The 17,487-nt window shown below is 39.3% G+C and overlaps 1 protein-coding gene across 7 annotated transcripts in view; it reads left to right on the forward strand.

Moving 5' to 3' along the window:
- The window catches only part of MGST2 (microsomal glutathione S-transferase 2), a 105,472-nt gene that overhangs the window by 17,410 nt on the left and 70,575 nt on the right, over positions 1–17,487 (forward strand). The window contains exons 1-2 of one of the 7 annotated variants that reach the window (XM_072621093.1): positions 8,458–8,540; positions 8,751–8,860. The exons of the other annotated variants lie outside the window; for them this stretch is intronic. The gene's annotated coding sequence lies outside the window, so the exon portion shown is untranslated. Of the gene's footprint in view, positions 1–8,457; positions 8,541–8,750; positions 8,861–17,487 lie in introns of those variants that run through there. 7 annotated transcript variants of the gene reach the window in all.

Here is a 17,487-nt window from a genome sequence, read left to right on the forward strand (position 1 = left end):
TGGTCATGTGAGAGGGATTTAGGCACCATAGGGTGACCGATTTAGTGACAGAGGCAATGAGGATATTAGAAGTCATCTAGTAAAACTCCTCATTTTACAGATGAGGAAACAAACCTGGAGAAGTTAAACCCAGGTTCACAGATATTGTGACAAAATTGAGATTTGAACCCAGGGCAGCAAATTCTGAATGAGTCAGGTCTCAGCACCTTCCCAGGATGATGGCTGTGGTGACTGAGTTAGAAGTAAGTCTGGTGGTTTGGTATCACTAGTATGTTCTAGACTCTTGGGCTTGACCATTATATTAATGCCCAGCCATTAGGCAGGATTTCCAAGGTTCACTCTCTTTCTGCTCCATCTTTGGCCTTGGAGAAAGGCTGAAAGTATAGGGCACCCAAAGGTAATGCTGCTCAGAATTAAGTGATGAGTCACATTTGGGATCACAACAACAGTATTTATTGAGCACTTAATGTATGCTAGGCACTGTACTAAGTGCTGAGAATACAAAGGCAAGCAAAAATAAAAATAAGCCTCTGAAGTTAAGTGGCATAGCACATAGAGCAATGAGTCTGGTGTCAGAAGAGCTGAATTCAAATCCTGCCTTACATATTTACTAGCTGTGACCCTTCAGGAGTCACTTAGTGTCTTTCTTCAATTGTTTTTTTATTTTTTAATGTTTAACAATCACTGCCATACAATTGATATTTTATCCCCCCCACACCTACCCTCCACTACCCCCCTCCCTCCCCACGACTGCATACAATTCTGTATAGATTCTACATATACTTTCCTATTGAGTATATTTTCACTATAGTCATGCTATGTAGTCAGACTAAAATAAATGAAAGAAATCGTATAACAAATCAGAACATGATACACAAACACATACACATACATAAACACGATCTGCTACATTTTGTGAGTGACTTCCATATTTCTTTCTCTGAGTGTGGAAGGCATTTTGCCTTGAGAACCACCTTTGGGATTTTTTTTTTTTTATAAGAAGTTTTTGCGTTATTACAAAATTCCAAGTCTACCAGAAAAAATTCTCACACACTGTGGTCGTTGCTGTGCACAAAGTTCTCTTGGTTCTGCTCCTTTCACTCAGCATCAGGTCATATAAGTCCTTCCAGGCCTCTCTGAAGTCTTCTTGTTCATCATTTCTTATGGCACAATAGTACTCCATTACATTCATATACCATAATTTATTCAGCCATTCCCCAATTGATGGACATCCCCTTGACTTCCAGTTTTTGGCAACTACATAGAGTGCTGCTATAAATATTTTTGTACATGTGGGACCCTTTCCCATTTTTATGATCTCTTGGGGATATAGTCCTAGTAGCGATATTGCTGGGTCAAAGGGTATGCACATTTTTGTAGCCCTTTGGGCATAGTTCCAAATTGCTCTCCAGAATGGTTGGATGCGCTCGCAGCTCCACCAACAATGAATTAGTGTTCCAACTCTCCCACATCCTCTCCAGCATTTATCATTTTCTTGTTCTGTCATGTTTGCCAATCTTATAGGTGTGATGTGGTACCTCAGAGTTGTTTTGATTTGCATCTCTCTAATCAATAGTGATTTAGAGCATTTTTTCATATGATTATAGATAGCTTTAATTTCTTCCTCTGAAAATTGCCTGTTCATATCCTTTGACCATTTATCAATTGGGGAATGACTTGTATGATTATACATTTGGGTCAGTTCTCTATATATTCTAGAAATGAGGCCTTTATCCCCGAGCTTAGCTGTAAAAATTCTTTCCCAATTTACTACATCCCTCCAGATTTTGGTTGCATTGGGTTTGGTTGTGCAAAAACTTCTCAGTTTAATGTAATCAAAGTTATCCATTTTGCATTTCATAATGCTTTCTATCTCTCCTTTAGTAAAGAATTCTTCCCTTCTCCATAGATCTGATAAATACACTATTCCTTGCTTCTCCAGTTTATTCATGTTATCAATCTTTATACCTAAATCATGTACCCATTTGGACTTTATTCTTGTGTACGGTGTCAGGTATAGGTCTATGCCTAATTTCCGCCACACTGTTATCCAGTTTTCCCAGCAATTTTTGTGAAGCAATGAGTTCTTATCCCAGAAGCTGGGGTCCTTGGGTTTATCAAACAGAAGGTTGCTATATTCCTTGCCTACTGCATCTTGAGTGCCAAGTCTATTCCACTTGTCTACCTCTCTGTTTCTTAGCCAATACCAAGTGGTTTTGATAATTGCTGCTTTATAGTACAGTTTGAGGTCTGGTAGCACTAGGCCACCTTCCCAAGCATTTCTTTTCATTAGTCCCTTTGATATTCTGGACCTTTTGTTTTTCCAAATGAATTTTGACATTATTTTATCCAGCTCTAGAAAGTAATTGTCTGATAGTTTAATTGGTATGGCACTAAATAAGTATATTAATTTAGGTAGAATTGTCATTTTTTATTATATTAGCACGGCCTACCCATGAGCAATTAATGTTTTTCCATTTACTTAAATCTGACTTTATTTGTGCAAAAAGTGTCTTGTAATTGTGTTCATGTAATCCCTGGGTTTGTTTTGGCAGGTAGACTCCTAAGTATTTTATACTGTCTACCGTAGCTTTAAATGGGATTTCTCTTTCTATCTCTTGCTGTTGGACTTTGTTGCTAACATATAGGAACACAGAAGATTTGTGTGGGTTTATTTTGTAACCTGCAACTTTGCCAAAGTTGTTTATTAATTCAAGTAATTTTTTACTTGAATCTCTGGGATTCTCTAGGTAAATCATCATATCATCTGCAAAGAGTGATAACTTAGTTTCTTCTTTGGCTATTCTTATTCCTTGAATATCTTTATCTTGTCTAATTGCTACAGCTAACATTTCTAGTACCATATTGAATAATAGTGGTGATAATGGACAACCTTGTTTCACCCCTGATCTTATTGGGAATGCATCTAGCTTATCCCCATTACATATAATGCTTGCTGAAGGTTTTAGATAGATACTGCTTATTATTTTATGGAAAGTTCCCTTTATTCCTACGTTCTCCAGTGTTTGTAGTAGGAATGGGTGTTGTATTTTGTCAAAAGCTTTTGTCTTTCTTCAATTGTAAAGCAAGTAATAGTAGCATCTCCTTCCCAGGGTGAATGTGAGGATCAGATGAGATGATATTTATGTCACCTTTATCCCAAAGTCCATTGATATGGGATTCTCTTTTTTATTGTTGGAGATGTAGCCCCTGCCTTGTGCGAGGGACTTGGCAGCGTTGGCTAGAGGCAAGAATTTCAGTTCTCAGCCAGTCACTGCTTTGGGGGAATCTTCAAGCAGGAGTCTCCATTAGATACCCCAAGTGACAAGTCACTTTCAGCGGAAAGATAGAAGAGTCCAACCTCACTTCAGATTGCTGAAGTAAAAAATTCTAGGAAGACTTGAAAGGAACAGGCAGTCTCCATTGTATCTACATATCTGGCTTGTTCCTCGGCCCTTTCTGAAGCCATACTGACTCTTAGGTAGATGACCATCTTCCAGATGAAGGATCAGCCTATTAAGCAGGACTCTAGCAAGAATCTTGCCAACAATGACTAAGAGAGAGACCCCTCCCCCCCATCCCGTGATTGTTGCAGAACAATTTATTTCCTTTACCTTTATAGAGATGGACAATGGAGGCATCCTTGAACTCCTGGGGATAACTTCCTCTTGCCATATAACCTGGAAAATTTCAGTCAGCTTTTGTATGAGCAATGGTCCCTCTACCTTGTAAGTCTCAGCTGGGATAGAATCAGCACCAGGTACTTTGCCACATGAAAGGAGCCTAATGGCCCTCCAAACCTCTTCTTCAGTTGGAAGTTCAGCTAAGGAGGGATTGACTTCACACTGAGGTCAATGGCCTCAGCACTGATTGATGATGGTCTGTTGAGAACACTGTAGAATTGTTTAGCCAGTCTCTCTAGGATCATAACCTTATCACTAATCAATGTGTCTCCATCAACATTGAGTAGTTGAGATGCACCATAGCTCTTTGGCCCAGGCAATATGGTATTTTCTACCCGACAACTCCAGGAGAAATGCCAGGAGCAGAACAGAGGTCTGTAAACAATATTTGTAGATCTGACCAAGGTCTTTGATACTGTTATCATGAGGGCTTATGGGAAATTATGTCAAAATTTGGTTGCCCAGAGAAGTTCATCAATATCGTACATCAATTTCATGACAACATGTTTGTCCAAGTTCTGGATAATGGACAATACTCTTGTGCTTTTTCAGTGACTAATGGAGTGAAACAAGACTATGTGCTTGTTCCCATGCTTTTTAGCATGATGTTTTCAGCTATATTGTCAAATGCTTTCAATAAGAATGAATATGGCATCAAGGTCAGCTACCACACTGATGGTAAATTCTTTAACTTGAAAAGGCTACAAGCAAAGACGAAAGCAGAGGGAGTGTTGGTGCATGATTTTCTGTTTGCAGATGATTGGGCACTCAATGCAGCCTCTGAAGCTGAGATGCAACAAAGTATGGATCAATTCTCTGCTGCCTGTGCTAACTTGGGACTAATAATTAACACCAAGAAAACACAGGTGCTCCATCAGCCACCACCTCACCATCCAGATGTAGAACCATCAGTTATAGGAAATGGAGAAGTTTTGAATGTTGTGGATAAGTTCACTTATCTTGGTAGCGTACTTTCCAGGGATGTACACATTGATAATGAGATTGACGCATGTATTGCTAACTGAGATTGGGGGAGGATCTGAAGGAAAGTACGGAAGAGAAGAGGTATTAAACTGACTACCAAACTAAGGGTCTACAGAGTTGTTGTGCTGACTTCATTGTTGTATGCCTGTGAAACCTGGACAATATACCAGTGCCATGCCAGGAAACTGAATCGCTTCCATTTGAATTGTCTTAGGAAGATTCTGGAGATCACCTGGCAGGATAAGCTACCAAACACTGAGATCCTTACTTGAATTGCCAAGCATTCAATCTAAGATTCAGAGAGTATTATTCTGATGGACTGGTCTTGTTGTTCGAATGCAAAATATATGCTTGCCAAAAAGACTCTTTTATGGAGAACTCGCACAGGGCAAGAGTTCACATGATAGTCAGAAGAAGAGATACAACAATGCTCTCAAGGTCTCTCTTAAGAAGTTTAGAATTGATTGTGTGACATAGGAGTCACTGACACAGGACCACTCAGCATGGCGTGTCCATATCAGAGAAGGTGCTGTGCTCTATGAGCAAAGCAGTATTGAAACAGCTCAAAGGAAACACAGGATGTGCAAATTTGGAGCATCCACCACAAATGTTCACACAGACTATTTGTGCCTGACCTATCGTACAGCATTCCGAGCTTGTATTGGTCTGATCAGCCACAGTTGGACACATTGAAACTTGACTCTAGCATAGTGATGTCATTTTGATCCTCTTCGAAAACAAAGAACAATAACCAACCATATCTAGCTTGTTACTGTAAGACACTTGAGGGAGTTTCCCCATGAGTGAGATCCAGGACTTCCTTTCTCTTGGTTGAATTGAGTTATCTCATTCTCAATGGGAGAGCTCCTCTACACTGTGTTGTCTGGTATATATTCTCCTATGTATACCTTCTATGATATGTTTTGTTATGACTTAGATAAGTGTGTTTCTTTGCTATTTGCCATATGTATTCATTGTGGAACTAGTATTAGATAGGAAAGGGGTCAAGTCTTGAATATAGAGCTTAGGGTCCCCCTTCACCCTCAAAATGACAAAGTGATCGAGTCAGATGTAACCTGATCACAACCCCTAGATGAACAATATAAGGAAGAAAATAGATAGACTGGTACTAGGAAAGCAGAGTGGTGGCTTCTGATCCCAACCTCCTGCTTCCTCTCCTGACAGAAATGAAAGTATCCCTTTAAAAAGGGTAGGAAGAGAAAAGGCTAGAAATTTCTATTCTGCCTCCCTTTGAGACACATAAGGATGGCCCCTCTCAATATGTGAAGGCTCCGTATCACTACATTTGTAAAGCATTTAGTACAGTGCCTAGCACACAGAAAGGCACTTAATAAATGTTTCCTTCTTTCCCTACCTCAAGGATTCTACTGGGGAAAGACACTCAGCATGGGACATGGTAGAGAAAGTTTGGAGAAACTGGAGAAAAATGAGACATGGTTGACCTGGATGCCTTATTTGTAATATATAGTCTTTAGAATTGCCTGAGGCATTGAGAGGTTATGAGACTTGCCCATGGTCACACAGTTAGCACATGTCAGAGGTATATGAACCCAAATCTTTCTCATGCTTAGTCTCACCCTCTAGCCACTATGGCATACTGCCTTTCAACCTAGGCTCTGACCATTTTGCTTTTTTTAGTAGAAAGCAAGCTCACTGAGGACAAGTGCTATTTCATTTTTGTCTTTGTCTTGCCAGTGCCTTGCACATGATTGGCAATCGATAAAGGATTATCAAATTGAACTGGAGCTCAGTAGAGAGCAAATAAGATGCTTCAGTGTTCAAAGTAATTTTTTATCTTAACTTAGCCAGTTGGGCCATTTACCTGGTGTAATTCATCAGAGAATTGTCATCTCTCCATTTGGTTATTGAATGACTAGATACTTTGTATTTGTATGTCACTTTAAGGTCATATTTTGATTTAATTTGAAATTTTCTTTTTGGTTGTTATAAACGTCAAAAAAATCAACAAAGACAAATATTTCCATGTAAAAAGAAAAACAAAAATATTGCATGGTGAATCTATTACAGATATCTTTTAAAGTATATATTAAATTTAATGTGGTGCTTCCAACATTGCCTGGTTTGTATTCCCTCCTGAACTTCCTTCTGCTCTCTTCTTTTTATTTTTAAAATGTGTCATGGATCATCTTCCAGTTCTTTTTTCTGGCATCACTATTTCTATCACTACCCTCCCATAACTTTCAATGCCATCCCCCAACAACATGTAAGAATAGTCAGATAAAATAAACCCACATATTCTCATTCTGTACTTCTACCAAGAGATGAGAAGTTTCGTCTGTCATTAGTCTTTTGGTATCGTTAGATCATTGTATTGATTAGAATTTTTTAAAGTGTTTTAAAGTTGTTTTCTTTGACAATGTTGTAGCCACTGCAATTGTTCTCATTCTTTTACTTCATTCTGCAATTCATGTAAGTCTTCCCAGATTTTTCCGGTTCCATCCATTTCAAAATTTTGTGGGGTACAATATTTCTTTGCATTCATATATCATGATTACTTACTTTGTTTTCATATTTTTTCTACAACAGAAAGTACTGCTATGAATATTTTTGTAACATATGGATGTCTTTTCCCTTTGTTATCTTTGTGATATATGCCTAGTAGTCGTATCACTGGGTAAAAGGATATGCCAGTATAGTGACTTTTTTGTTATAATTCCAAATTGATTTCCAGAATGGTTGGAGTACTTCACAGGTCCACCAACAATGCATCAGTATGCCTGTTCTTCAGCATCCCCTCCCAAAATTGTCATTCTCTCTCTCTCTTTTTTTATTTTGTCAGATCAGTTCTGTGCCAATCAATCTGATGCATGTGAGGTACAATTCTCAGAAATGTTTTGTGATGCATTTCTCGGGTATTTGGAGCATTCTTCCCCTCCCTTGTTTTCGACAATATGTATCTCTTCTATTGAGAAATTACTGACCTTATCTTCTGACTATGTATGGAAATAGCTCTTTTTAAAACATATGAGTATCAATCCCTTATATATTTGGAAATTAGACCTTGAACATAAAAATTTGCTATAAAGATTTCCCTAGATAGTTATTTTTCCTGATTCTGTGTTAATTCTGTTTATGCAAAAATTCTTCAATTTTATATAATCAAAATTGTCCACTTTATCTTCTGCAATCTTCTCTATCTTGTATTTGAGCAATAACTCTTCCTGAAATCTTTTTATTAGACTAAGGATATTAAGAAGAGATTCACATTTGGTCTCAGGAGCTCAAATCCTTAAGAATTTCACTTGGTCTTACAGATTCTTCCATCCTTTCCAGATGTGCTCCTTTCTATCATTGCTAGAAGTATTAGGATGAGAGGGTAGGAGAAGAAAAGGATGACATCAATTTCAATTCGTGGCACTATGGAAAAAGTATTGAATTTGGAATTACGGGGCCTAGGTTCGAATCCTAGCTTTGCCATTTATTACTTGAGTGACCCTAGGCTAATCACTTTCCCTATTTGGAACTCAGTTTCTTCATCCCAGAAGGAGAGGTCTGAACTGGATGACTCCTAAATTTCCTTCAGGTGCTAAATCTGTTCTTTTATGATCCCATAAAAAGGATCAGGGACCTTGATGTAGCCTTTTGGGACTCATATCTCATGGATAAAAACAACAAAATAAATATTACTAAAAATTCACTTATAGTAGAAAACTTTACAATTCATAAAGCACTTCCCCCCTCCACCTCCCTGCTCCCCGGAACGTTGCAAAGAAGCAGGTAGAGTTTTATTCTTGTTTTTTCAGATAAGGAAGATGAAGTTTGCAGAGTCTGATCCGGCAGGACCCTTAGCGATGCACTAAGGTTCAATGACTTGCCCCTGAGGACGTACTGGTAGGGCCGAGCTGGGACTCGAATTCAGGTCTTCTGACTAGCTCTTTCCCCTTCACCGCTCTCGATGATGAGTGCGGCGGGCTCCCAGCGGGGTGGCGAGGGAAGGGAGAAGCAGCTTCATCTATAGACTGCAGGGAGCTCACCAGGGATCCTAGTGGGAAATCAGGGCAGGGAGGCTTCACGTTCCTAAATAGAATTCTGTTTTGACAGCGGAGTTGCAGCTGTTCCACCCGCTCTCTGGTCTATCCAGCCACTCACGGAGAGGACTAGGAGCTGCATTGTAGTCTCGGAGAGCGACATCTGGTGACCGCCGTGCAGAGGTGCTGTTCTCTTTGCTATCCACTCTAACGACCAAATTCGTTCAATTAAGTAACATATTGATGATTAAAGGCTTGAGCTGGGCATTACTAGGTCATCAAAAAGAATAAGATGCACTCCATGTCCTATAGGAGCATATGTCTAGTAAGAAAGATAAGACATATAAAGAACTATAATACAAAGTTCAGTGTGAAAGTGCGTGCGTTTTAGAATGGTGTGTCCCAGGAGGGCTTTTTGGAGGTGAGATTTGAGCTGGACCTTAAAGAAAAGGTAGGAATGAGGCAGGTGGAAGAAGAGCAGGAAGCATTCTATGCAGAAGAAATGGTGTCTTGGTGATGAGAATCCTGGCATTGCAAAGACTAAGTGGGGTTGGCTAGCAGTTTTTAAGTATGAGGGGGTTTGTCCTGGGCATACCCAGATGGCTTGACATGGAGGTACTCTGAAGCCTTTGTTTTCCTAATACCTCTGATTGGCTGCATAAGTGGGACTAGGTGCATCTTGAAAACTGACCAGACTGAGGCAATCTCTCTTTTTTTCTTGCATCATGCTGTTTCCTGTTAATTCCAGAGGGTGATCTGAGTCTGCCCACAGCACTGGTATCATGAATTGAACGGAAAGAAAGAATACTATCCCCTTTCTTTGACCTCAGGTCAGAGAAATGGGCCTGGTGTCTCTGTTTTGTATTATTTGTCCCCAGTTTTGGGCGCTTGAAGTGATCTCCCATCAGACCTGGGAGTCTGAGCCATAGAGAACTTGGAGCCAGGATTGCAAATGTCATGGTATATTTAGTCAGCCTGTCAGGGAAACCTGGAGAAATCAGGGTATCTGGGACTATAGTTCAAGGTGGGGGTGAGGGGGAAGGATTTGGACTTGAATCTGGGACAATGTGCTCTATAGAACTAATTTGTTTGCATATTTGTGGTTATACCTTTTGAAATAAATATTAATTTGTAAAAGCTAGTCTGACTATTAAGTAGCTAAATGGAACTGGAGTGCAAGGGGCTACCCCCCTAAACTTGAGGGAATACCATCAGTGGGGCTGGAGCCCCACTGGCAGAAAGCTTAGACACCCATAAACCCCTCAAGGGTGCTGGAGAACTCCAGGAGGAATGAGACGTAACCTTCAGGTAGTAGGAGCCAAGGTAGTCAGTGTTTCAGTCAGCTAGATGGCACAGTAGATAGAGTGTCAGCCCTGGAGTCAGGAGGACCTGAGTTCAAGTTCTCCTTCAGATACTTACTAGCTGTGTGACCCTAGGCAAGTCACTTAAGCCTGTTTACCTCAATTCCTCATCTGTTAAATGAATTGTAGAAGAAAATGGCAAACCACTCCAGGATCTTTGCCAAGAAAACCTCAAATGGGATCATGGAGAGTTGGACATGACTGAACCAACTCAGCAACAACGAAAAACCCAAATCAGTGTTACATAAGTGTGTGAAGAGCAGTCATTTGGAAGGTAGATTAGACTTGCTCTATTTAGTCCCAGAAGGCAGAACTAGGAACAATGGGTGGAAGTTGCAAATTTAAGCTTGATGTCAGAAAATATTTCCTGCTAAGTTGAGCAATCCGAACCAAAGTGGAAGGGATGTCTCTGGAGGTGGGAGGTCCTGTTATCAGAAATCTTTAAGTGGTGGGGTTGACTACTTTTGGAGATGTCATAGAGTCTTGTTCAGATATGGATTGGACTAAGTGACCACCCTTCTAGCTCGAGAATTCTGTGATTCTGTGAGATCTTCTAGTCAGACCTCCTCATTTTATAGATCTGGAAACCAAGACCCAGGGGAGCAAAGTGATTTAACCTAAGACCACTCCGACTAGTTAGCACCAGAACATGGCCTCTGAAACCAGGTCCTCCGTCTTCACCATCTAGATATTTGTTTGCCGGAAGACTAGAATTTTTGACATTTTGTTGTCTACAGCCTTTGAACACCTGGGGGAAGGGGAGGCTCCAGCTGTAACAGGAGTAGGAATACTGTATTTTCTTTATTTCTTAAGTACTTAAAACAACAGTAATTTATAGACTTCATTTAGAAATGATGGCAGTGCATAATTTTTTGTTAATCATCTTGTATGAATTCTATTGTTTATTGAGAGAAATCCTCTGCGGCATAAATAAATGTGCTTTATTGATGAGTGCTGTCTTCAATACTTGGGAAATACAAAGGACAAATTCTTACATTGACTCCCCAGTTAGGCTTTTATCCTTTTCCCAGGGGCTTTCTAGTTTCCTTCTATCTGCATCCCTCATTTTGAACTCTTTGAGGATGTTACCCTGGAATTGCGCTCCCCCTAGTGGTATGACAGAATACAAATTTTCTCTTGCAAACAAGGATGGGTTTTTAAGATTTCTTTTTCTGCTCAGGTTTCAGCTGAAACTAGGTTCAGACTCTCCTACTTGTAAAGTATGAATGAAACTAAGCGATTGATCTGTTTGCAATTGTGGGAGGGGAAGAGGGAATAGGGCATATGTGAGTGTGTGCGGGACTAAAGATCACCTCTCTTCCATACTAGGGAAGAACCTTTGACCCTGGGTTGTGTAAAACTGTAATGGAATCGAGTCAGCACATCAGGGTTTAGATTCCAGTGTTGCTACTTGCTATTTGTGTAACCCTGACTACATAGCTTAACCTTTCTAGACCTCAGTTTGCATCTCTGTAAAATGGGGATAATAATACCTTACAGGATGATGAGGAAACTCAAATGAGATAAAGCATATAGCTAACGATAATAGTAACAGCTATGTGCTAGGTGCTTTACAATCATTATGTCATAAAATCCTTTGCAAATTTTAGAGCACTTTTGAAGTGTTAGCCTTTTACCTCTCCAGTGGATTAAAGCAAAAAGGGGTTAAGTGACTTGCCCAGGATCACACACCTAGAAAGTGTCTAAGCCAGATTTGAACTTAATATTCTTGACTCCAGGCCCAGCCACCTAAGGGCCTCCTAGTTATTAGTTAATGATTGTTCAACACAGATTCAGCATTATATTTCAGAAAGAATAAAGATGACTTTGAATTTCTGGTTAAGTCTTTCAGCAGACAACTAATATCTTTTTGAGTGATTCCCTCAGGTCAAGAGTAGGATTTTAGGACCCTTACAATAACAACTCCCATTTCTAAAGGGCCATAAGATTTTCTAAACTCTTCACATTCTCATTTGAGCCTCACCATAGCTCACTCTAGGCATTATTATCCCCACTGTACAGTAGGAGAGTTTTAGAGTCAACACTCGGGCACCCCAGTTCCTCAGTCAGTGGTCAACATTGCTACTCCTGTCACACCAGTTTTCTGAGTTGAAGGGATCTGCCCATGGTTACTTGGTTGAAAACGTCAAAGAATTGGAATCTAGAAATTTCCTGATTTCCAATCGAGCACGTTCTCCATGATGTGACATGGTTTCTTGTTATAAGTTTATACTTCCTGCTCTGAAAGAGCTGAAGTTCTAATGAAAATTGAGGTGATTTCATTCTTTGTCTTGTATTGTATCCCTAGCCCCTCATACAGTACCTAGTACGTAGTGGTTACTTATGAAACACTTATTGATTGCTTAATTGATTAATTATGATCCTGTTGTCCTGTAACTACAATGTCCATTTCATCCTGTACTCAGAAGGATGGAAATATTCATGGAGGAGAGAATACATTTAGATTTCAAATTTCAGGTTGGATGGTGATGATTGGGAGTCTGAAGGTTGGATAGCCAGGGCTGGTATGCCAGAGGGTGCAGTGGCATGGTAGGTGACAAGACCTGGACAGATCTGGAGGACAGTGTCAGGGTAGATGGCAGGACACAGTGTTTGGGAGTAATGGTGTTGAACACAAATAGAAAAGGAGACCATTAAACTGTGCAGGAGGATCCCTGTGGCTGAACATTGGTTTAGAACATCAGCTAGTAACATCACCTTTCTTCTATTTTTCTATATTTTGTTTTTAATATTCTTCTATATTATAATATCGATATGTAATATATATCGATATTATAATATCTATATATAATATTCTTCTACATTTTGTAAACTATTTTATTATTTACACAATATATTATAATACATAATTATATATAATTTAAATATATATAATATATAAATATATGTAATATATAAATAACATAAACATATTATTTAATTATAATTTCCCAATTACAATTTAATCTCAAGTATACTGTGGCAAAATTACTCTACAGAAAAATTACTAAATTTTTTTTTAATCTAAGTAACAACTCAATAACTCTAAAAGATGTGCAAGGAAGATTTATTTATAATCTGGGTGTATGGGGCGTTCAGGAGGACTAGCAGCTCTGGTGTGAGGGCTTTCCGAGCCCTTTTCAGGGCTACTCATCTACTTTTAGTGTCCTTTTGTCACCTAATTCTCACCTATGGCTCCAAAAAGTTGTAGTATGCACAGCAACCACACAATGGTAAAACTGTCTCAGAAGATAGGCTAAACCATGTTGAGGGTAGCAGGCCTCAAACCCATCAATGAGCACGTGAAGACATCCCCAGGTGGAATGGGTGGACATGAACAATTTGTTTCAATAGTCATGAAGGTGGCTGAAGGGGGCTGGGGAGTGCTTAGAGCTTGGTCAGACATCATCCATAGCACCCTGGGTGCTAAAAGATTAATTTAAGAAAAGAAAGCTAAAAATTGTCTTTACACATAATTGAGGGAAAATAAATGCTATTAAAGCTTAAAAATTGTAGCTGGCATGTACATAATGCTTTAAAGTTTGCAAAATATATAGATCATCTCCTTTTATCGTTACAACAACCCTGGGAAGTAGGTACTATCAGTAACCCCATTTTATGGATGAGGAAAATGAGGCAGATAGAGCTTAAGTGACTTGCTCAGGATCACGCAGCTAGTAAGTGTATGAGCAGACATACATAAGTTTAAGTCTTCCTAACTCCAGGCCCTGCTTTCCATCCACTGCGCCACTTGGAGAATGGGAACATAAATAAGAAGCAACAAAATAACAGCAGATAAGCCTTAGAAGCAAAATGGTAAGAAATATGAATCTACTTCTAAGCTGAGCATTCTTCCTTTTGGCAAGGAAGCGATCGCCCCAAGTTCCACGATGTTAGTGGGGTTGGACACCTCACTTTTATTAAACCTCAGAGACCTCAAGTAGGAACCCTGCTGAATTATTCGGCACCAAAGGCACTTGCCTACAAGTGGAGAACTCTCCTGATGACCACTTGCCTTAATTAGATCCTTCTCCAGCCAGCCTCCCTCAAACTGTAGGTAGTATCTTCATTTTTCTTTGACTCAAGTAAAAACCTACTCTTGATATCAAAGCTTGTTCCGTAGCAACTAAAACACTCAGTTTGACTATTTCCATCCTCCTGAGTACAGGATGAAATGTGCATTGTAATTATTAGGATACTCCAGGACCATCGGATTCTTTAACAGCATCATAATTAATCAATCAACCAATTAATAAGTATTTCATAACTGCCTGCTCTGTGCCAGGCACAATCTGAGGTGCTGAAGATACCCATGAAGGAATGAAATAATCTCTATTTTCAAGAATCTTTCTCACTTTTTAATGGGATAATTAGATTTAGATCTGAAAGGAGCCTTCAATGGTCTCTACATAGGTATTAATAATAGGTAGCATTTCTATAGTGCCTTAAAGTTTGCAAAGTACCTTATCTTACCTGCTTTTATCCTTACAACAACTTGGGGAGGTGGGTGCTATTATTATCCCATTTTATAGATAAGGAAAATAAGACAGATCAAGGTTAAGTAACTTGCTCAGGATCACATAGCTAGTAAGCATAAATTGTCTCTATTTTATAGATGTGACAATTAAAGCCTACAGTGGTGAAATGACTTGCCTAGGCAGGACTGTTCCTAGCAATATTGGAACCAGAGGCCACCAAGCATATACCATTTAGTCATTTCCCATTTAAAATAATTAATCTTTCTAACTAGATGCTAAACTCAATGGTTTCTATGCTACTAAGGGAGTACAAATGTAGTTCCAGTGACCCAGGGCAAAGACCTACCTGGTGGACCTTCCTGGTTGTCACTGGGCAAGTTCCTGAAGATAATATGCTAAATTGGGAATCTAACCTACATCTTCTGCCTCTATATCCATGGTTTTGAAAAGCCATTTGACTACACTGCGAAAATACATCCTTTGCTTGTGATATTTGGCACCTAGTAAAAACTTGATCTCATGTGAGTTTCTCATCATGAGCCACAGATCCAAACAAGTATAGTAGTTGCCACATCTTTTCCAGCAGCAGAATAGCCAGTAAAGTTTGTTTTATATCAGCAGTTTTATCTTTCCTGGGCCTTGTTCTTCTGGCCCATAAATAGACAAATATTGGCTTTGTGATGCCGTTCTCTGACCCAGCTTGTGGAGAGTCTCTAACAATCCTTACATTCTCTTCTGGGCTTGTCCTGAGCCTGTAGAAACTGAGCATATTTTTTTTTATCTCCTTCTTGGGGTTCCTTTACAATTCAGGCTTCCCTTTGTTTCATTTCCTTTGAGCTCTGAACTGGCCTTTGCTGACTTATAGGGTCCAAATCCACGTTGGTGACTTACAGGCAACCTCTGCCTGAGGCTTAGCACAATCCAATTTGTAAACCTCTTATCTGTGCCATGCTAGTACTATAGGGTGAATGTCACTATTTCAGATGGTTCATCAACATGGTTTCTCCAGCTTGGTTCTCCATTTCTATCTTCACAGAGTCAAAGAATATGCTTTCCAGATTCTAAAAAGGAAAAAAGTCTGTCCTCTAATAATTAAATTAGATTTCATATGTATATATATAAATTAGAGTTCATATATATACACATTATATATGTATATATGTGTGTGTGTATATAATATATATATACACATACATTTAGAAATAGGACAAAGTGATCAAGCTCAACACATCATCGTGCCTTAATTGGTTTATTTCTGTAATATCATCATCATCGTCACCATGACCATTTCCATCACCACAACCACCTCCACCACCACCACCATCATCCTGTCTCCAACAGCTAGTAGGTGTATGATCATAGGCAAGCCACTTAGAGGCTCTTAACCTCACTTTCCTAATCAGTAAAATGGGAATAACAGTGCCTTTTACATTTTCTGGATGGTTGTGAGTCTTAAATGAAATAATGTACATTATTTGTTGGTATTGTTGTTGTTCGGTTGTTTAAATCAAGTCCAACTCTTCCTGACCCTATTTGAGGTTTTCTTGGCAGAGATACTGCAGTGTTTACTATTTCCTTCTCCAGCTCATTTTACAGATGAGAAACTGAGGCAAGCAGAGTTAAGTGACTTGCCCAAGGTCACACAACTAGTAAGTATCTTAGGCTGAATTTCATCTCAGATTTCTCTGACTCCAGACGCAGTACTCTATCCACTTCACCACCTAGTTTCCCCCTTTGTAAACATCTATACCTGTTAAACACTGATGTATTATTGTTATTACTGCCATATACTTTTGACTATAATCTCTTCAACTTGATTTCCTACTTCCAGCTTTACAGAACCAAACAATATGCCTTTCACTTTCTAAAAGGGGGAGAAAGTCTAACCTCTAATAATTACATTAGACTTTCCCAATAACAGTAGATAGAGAACTGGCCTCAGAGCCAGAAAGACCTAGGTTCACATCCCACCTCTGACACATAACGACTGTGTGACCTTGAGCAAATCACCTAACCTCTCACTGCTCTAGACAATTTTCTAAGACTGTAAGTCTCAGAGAAGATAAAGGGAGTTCCCTCGGTCAGGAGTTTCCTACTTTGGCAAAGTCACAAAACCCATCCAGCCACCATTCCTTTTGCAAGGCACAGGATAATGTGAACAACCCGGGTTTATCATTTAGTCTTCCCTGGTTCATTTTTGGATCAAAGGCAGTGTCATCATCATCTTCATCCCCAGTTTCCTGCCTCTGAGGCTGAAGAGCTGTGTGGTCATGTGTAGGCACTTAGTATTTCCTCATCTGTGAAATGGGAACAACAACGTAGCTCTTAATTCACAGGATCTTTGAGGGGGATCAAATGAGAAAATGCAGGAAAAGTACTTTTAAAATGTTGAATTTCTCTGTTATCATCAGTTACTGTTGTTATCAATATTATCATTACTTTCAGAGTAAAGATCTGGACAGATCTGAGAATGGGATGAGTTTGCTAGCTCCCTCTGCTGGCTTACCTGCTAACAACATGGGTATCATAACCTGTGTGGATCATGAATAAAGATGAGTGAGTGTTCATGCCTGGGAGTTGGAGAGGTGTAGTATAATTTTTCAGGGATACAAGAGACCTGAACAAAACAGTATTCCTAAATATAAAAGCATTATTTATTTCCACCAGTTACCTGAATTGTAAGGAGACTAAGAGACAGGAAGGGCTGAAATAGACCAACCCACTTCCTTCCTTTATTTAGGTACTCAGCTGCAATGTCTTTCTTTCTTTGAAAATAAGAAGTGGAAAAAAACAGAAAATGCATATTCAATGAAATAAAATATTTTCAAGCAGAAAAGAATAAAGAGAAAGTGGTGAACATGAGCGATGCGAAGCCATTATTGAACCAAAGCTAGGAGCTGAAGATTCTACCTGCCTGCAGATCATTTGAAATGTGCACCACAGGGAAGGTGCCAAATAGAGAAGAACTAGT

The sequence above is a fragment of the Notamacropus eugenii genome, chromosome 6, assembly GCF_028372415.1.
Source record: "Notamacropus eugenii isolate mMacEug1 chromosome 6, mMacEug1.pri_v2, whole genome shotgun sequence".
In the NCBI taxonomy this organism is placed as follows: domain Eukaryota; kingdom Metazoa; phylum Chordata; class Mammalia; order Diprotodontia; family Macropodidae; genus Notamacropus; species Notamacropus eugenii.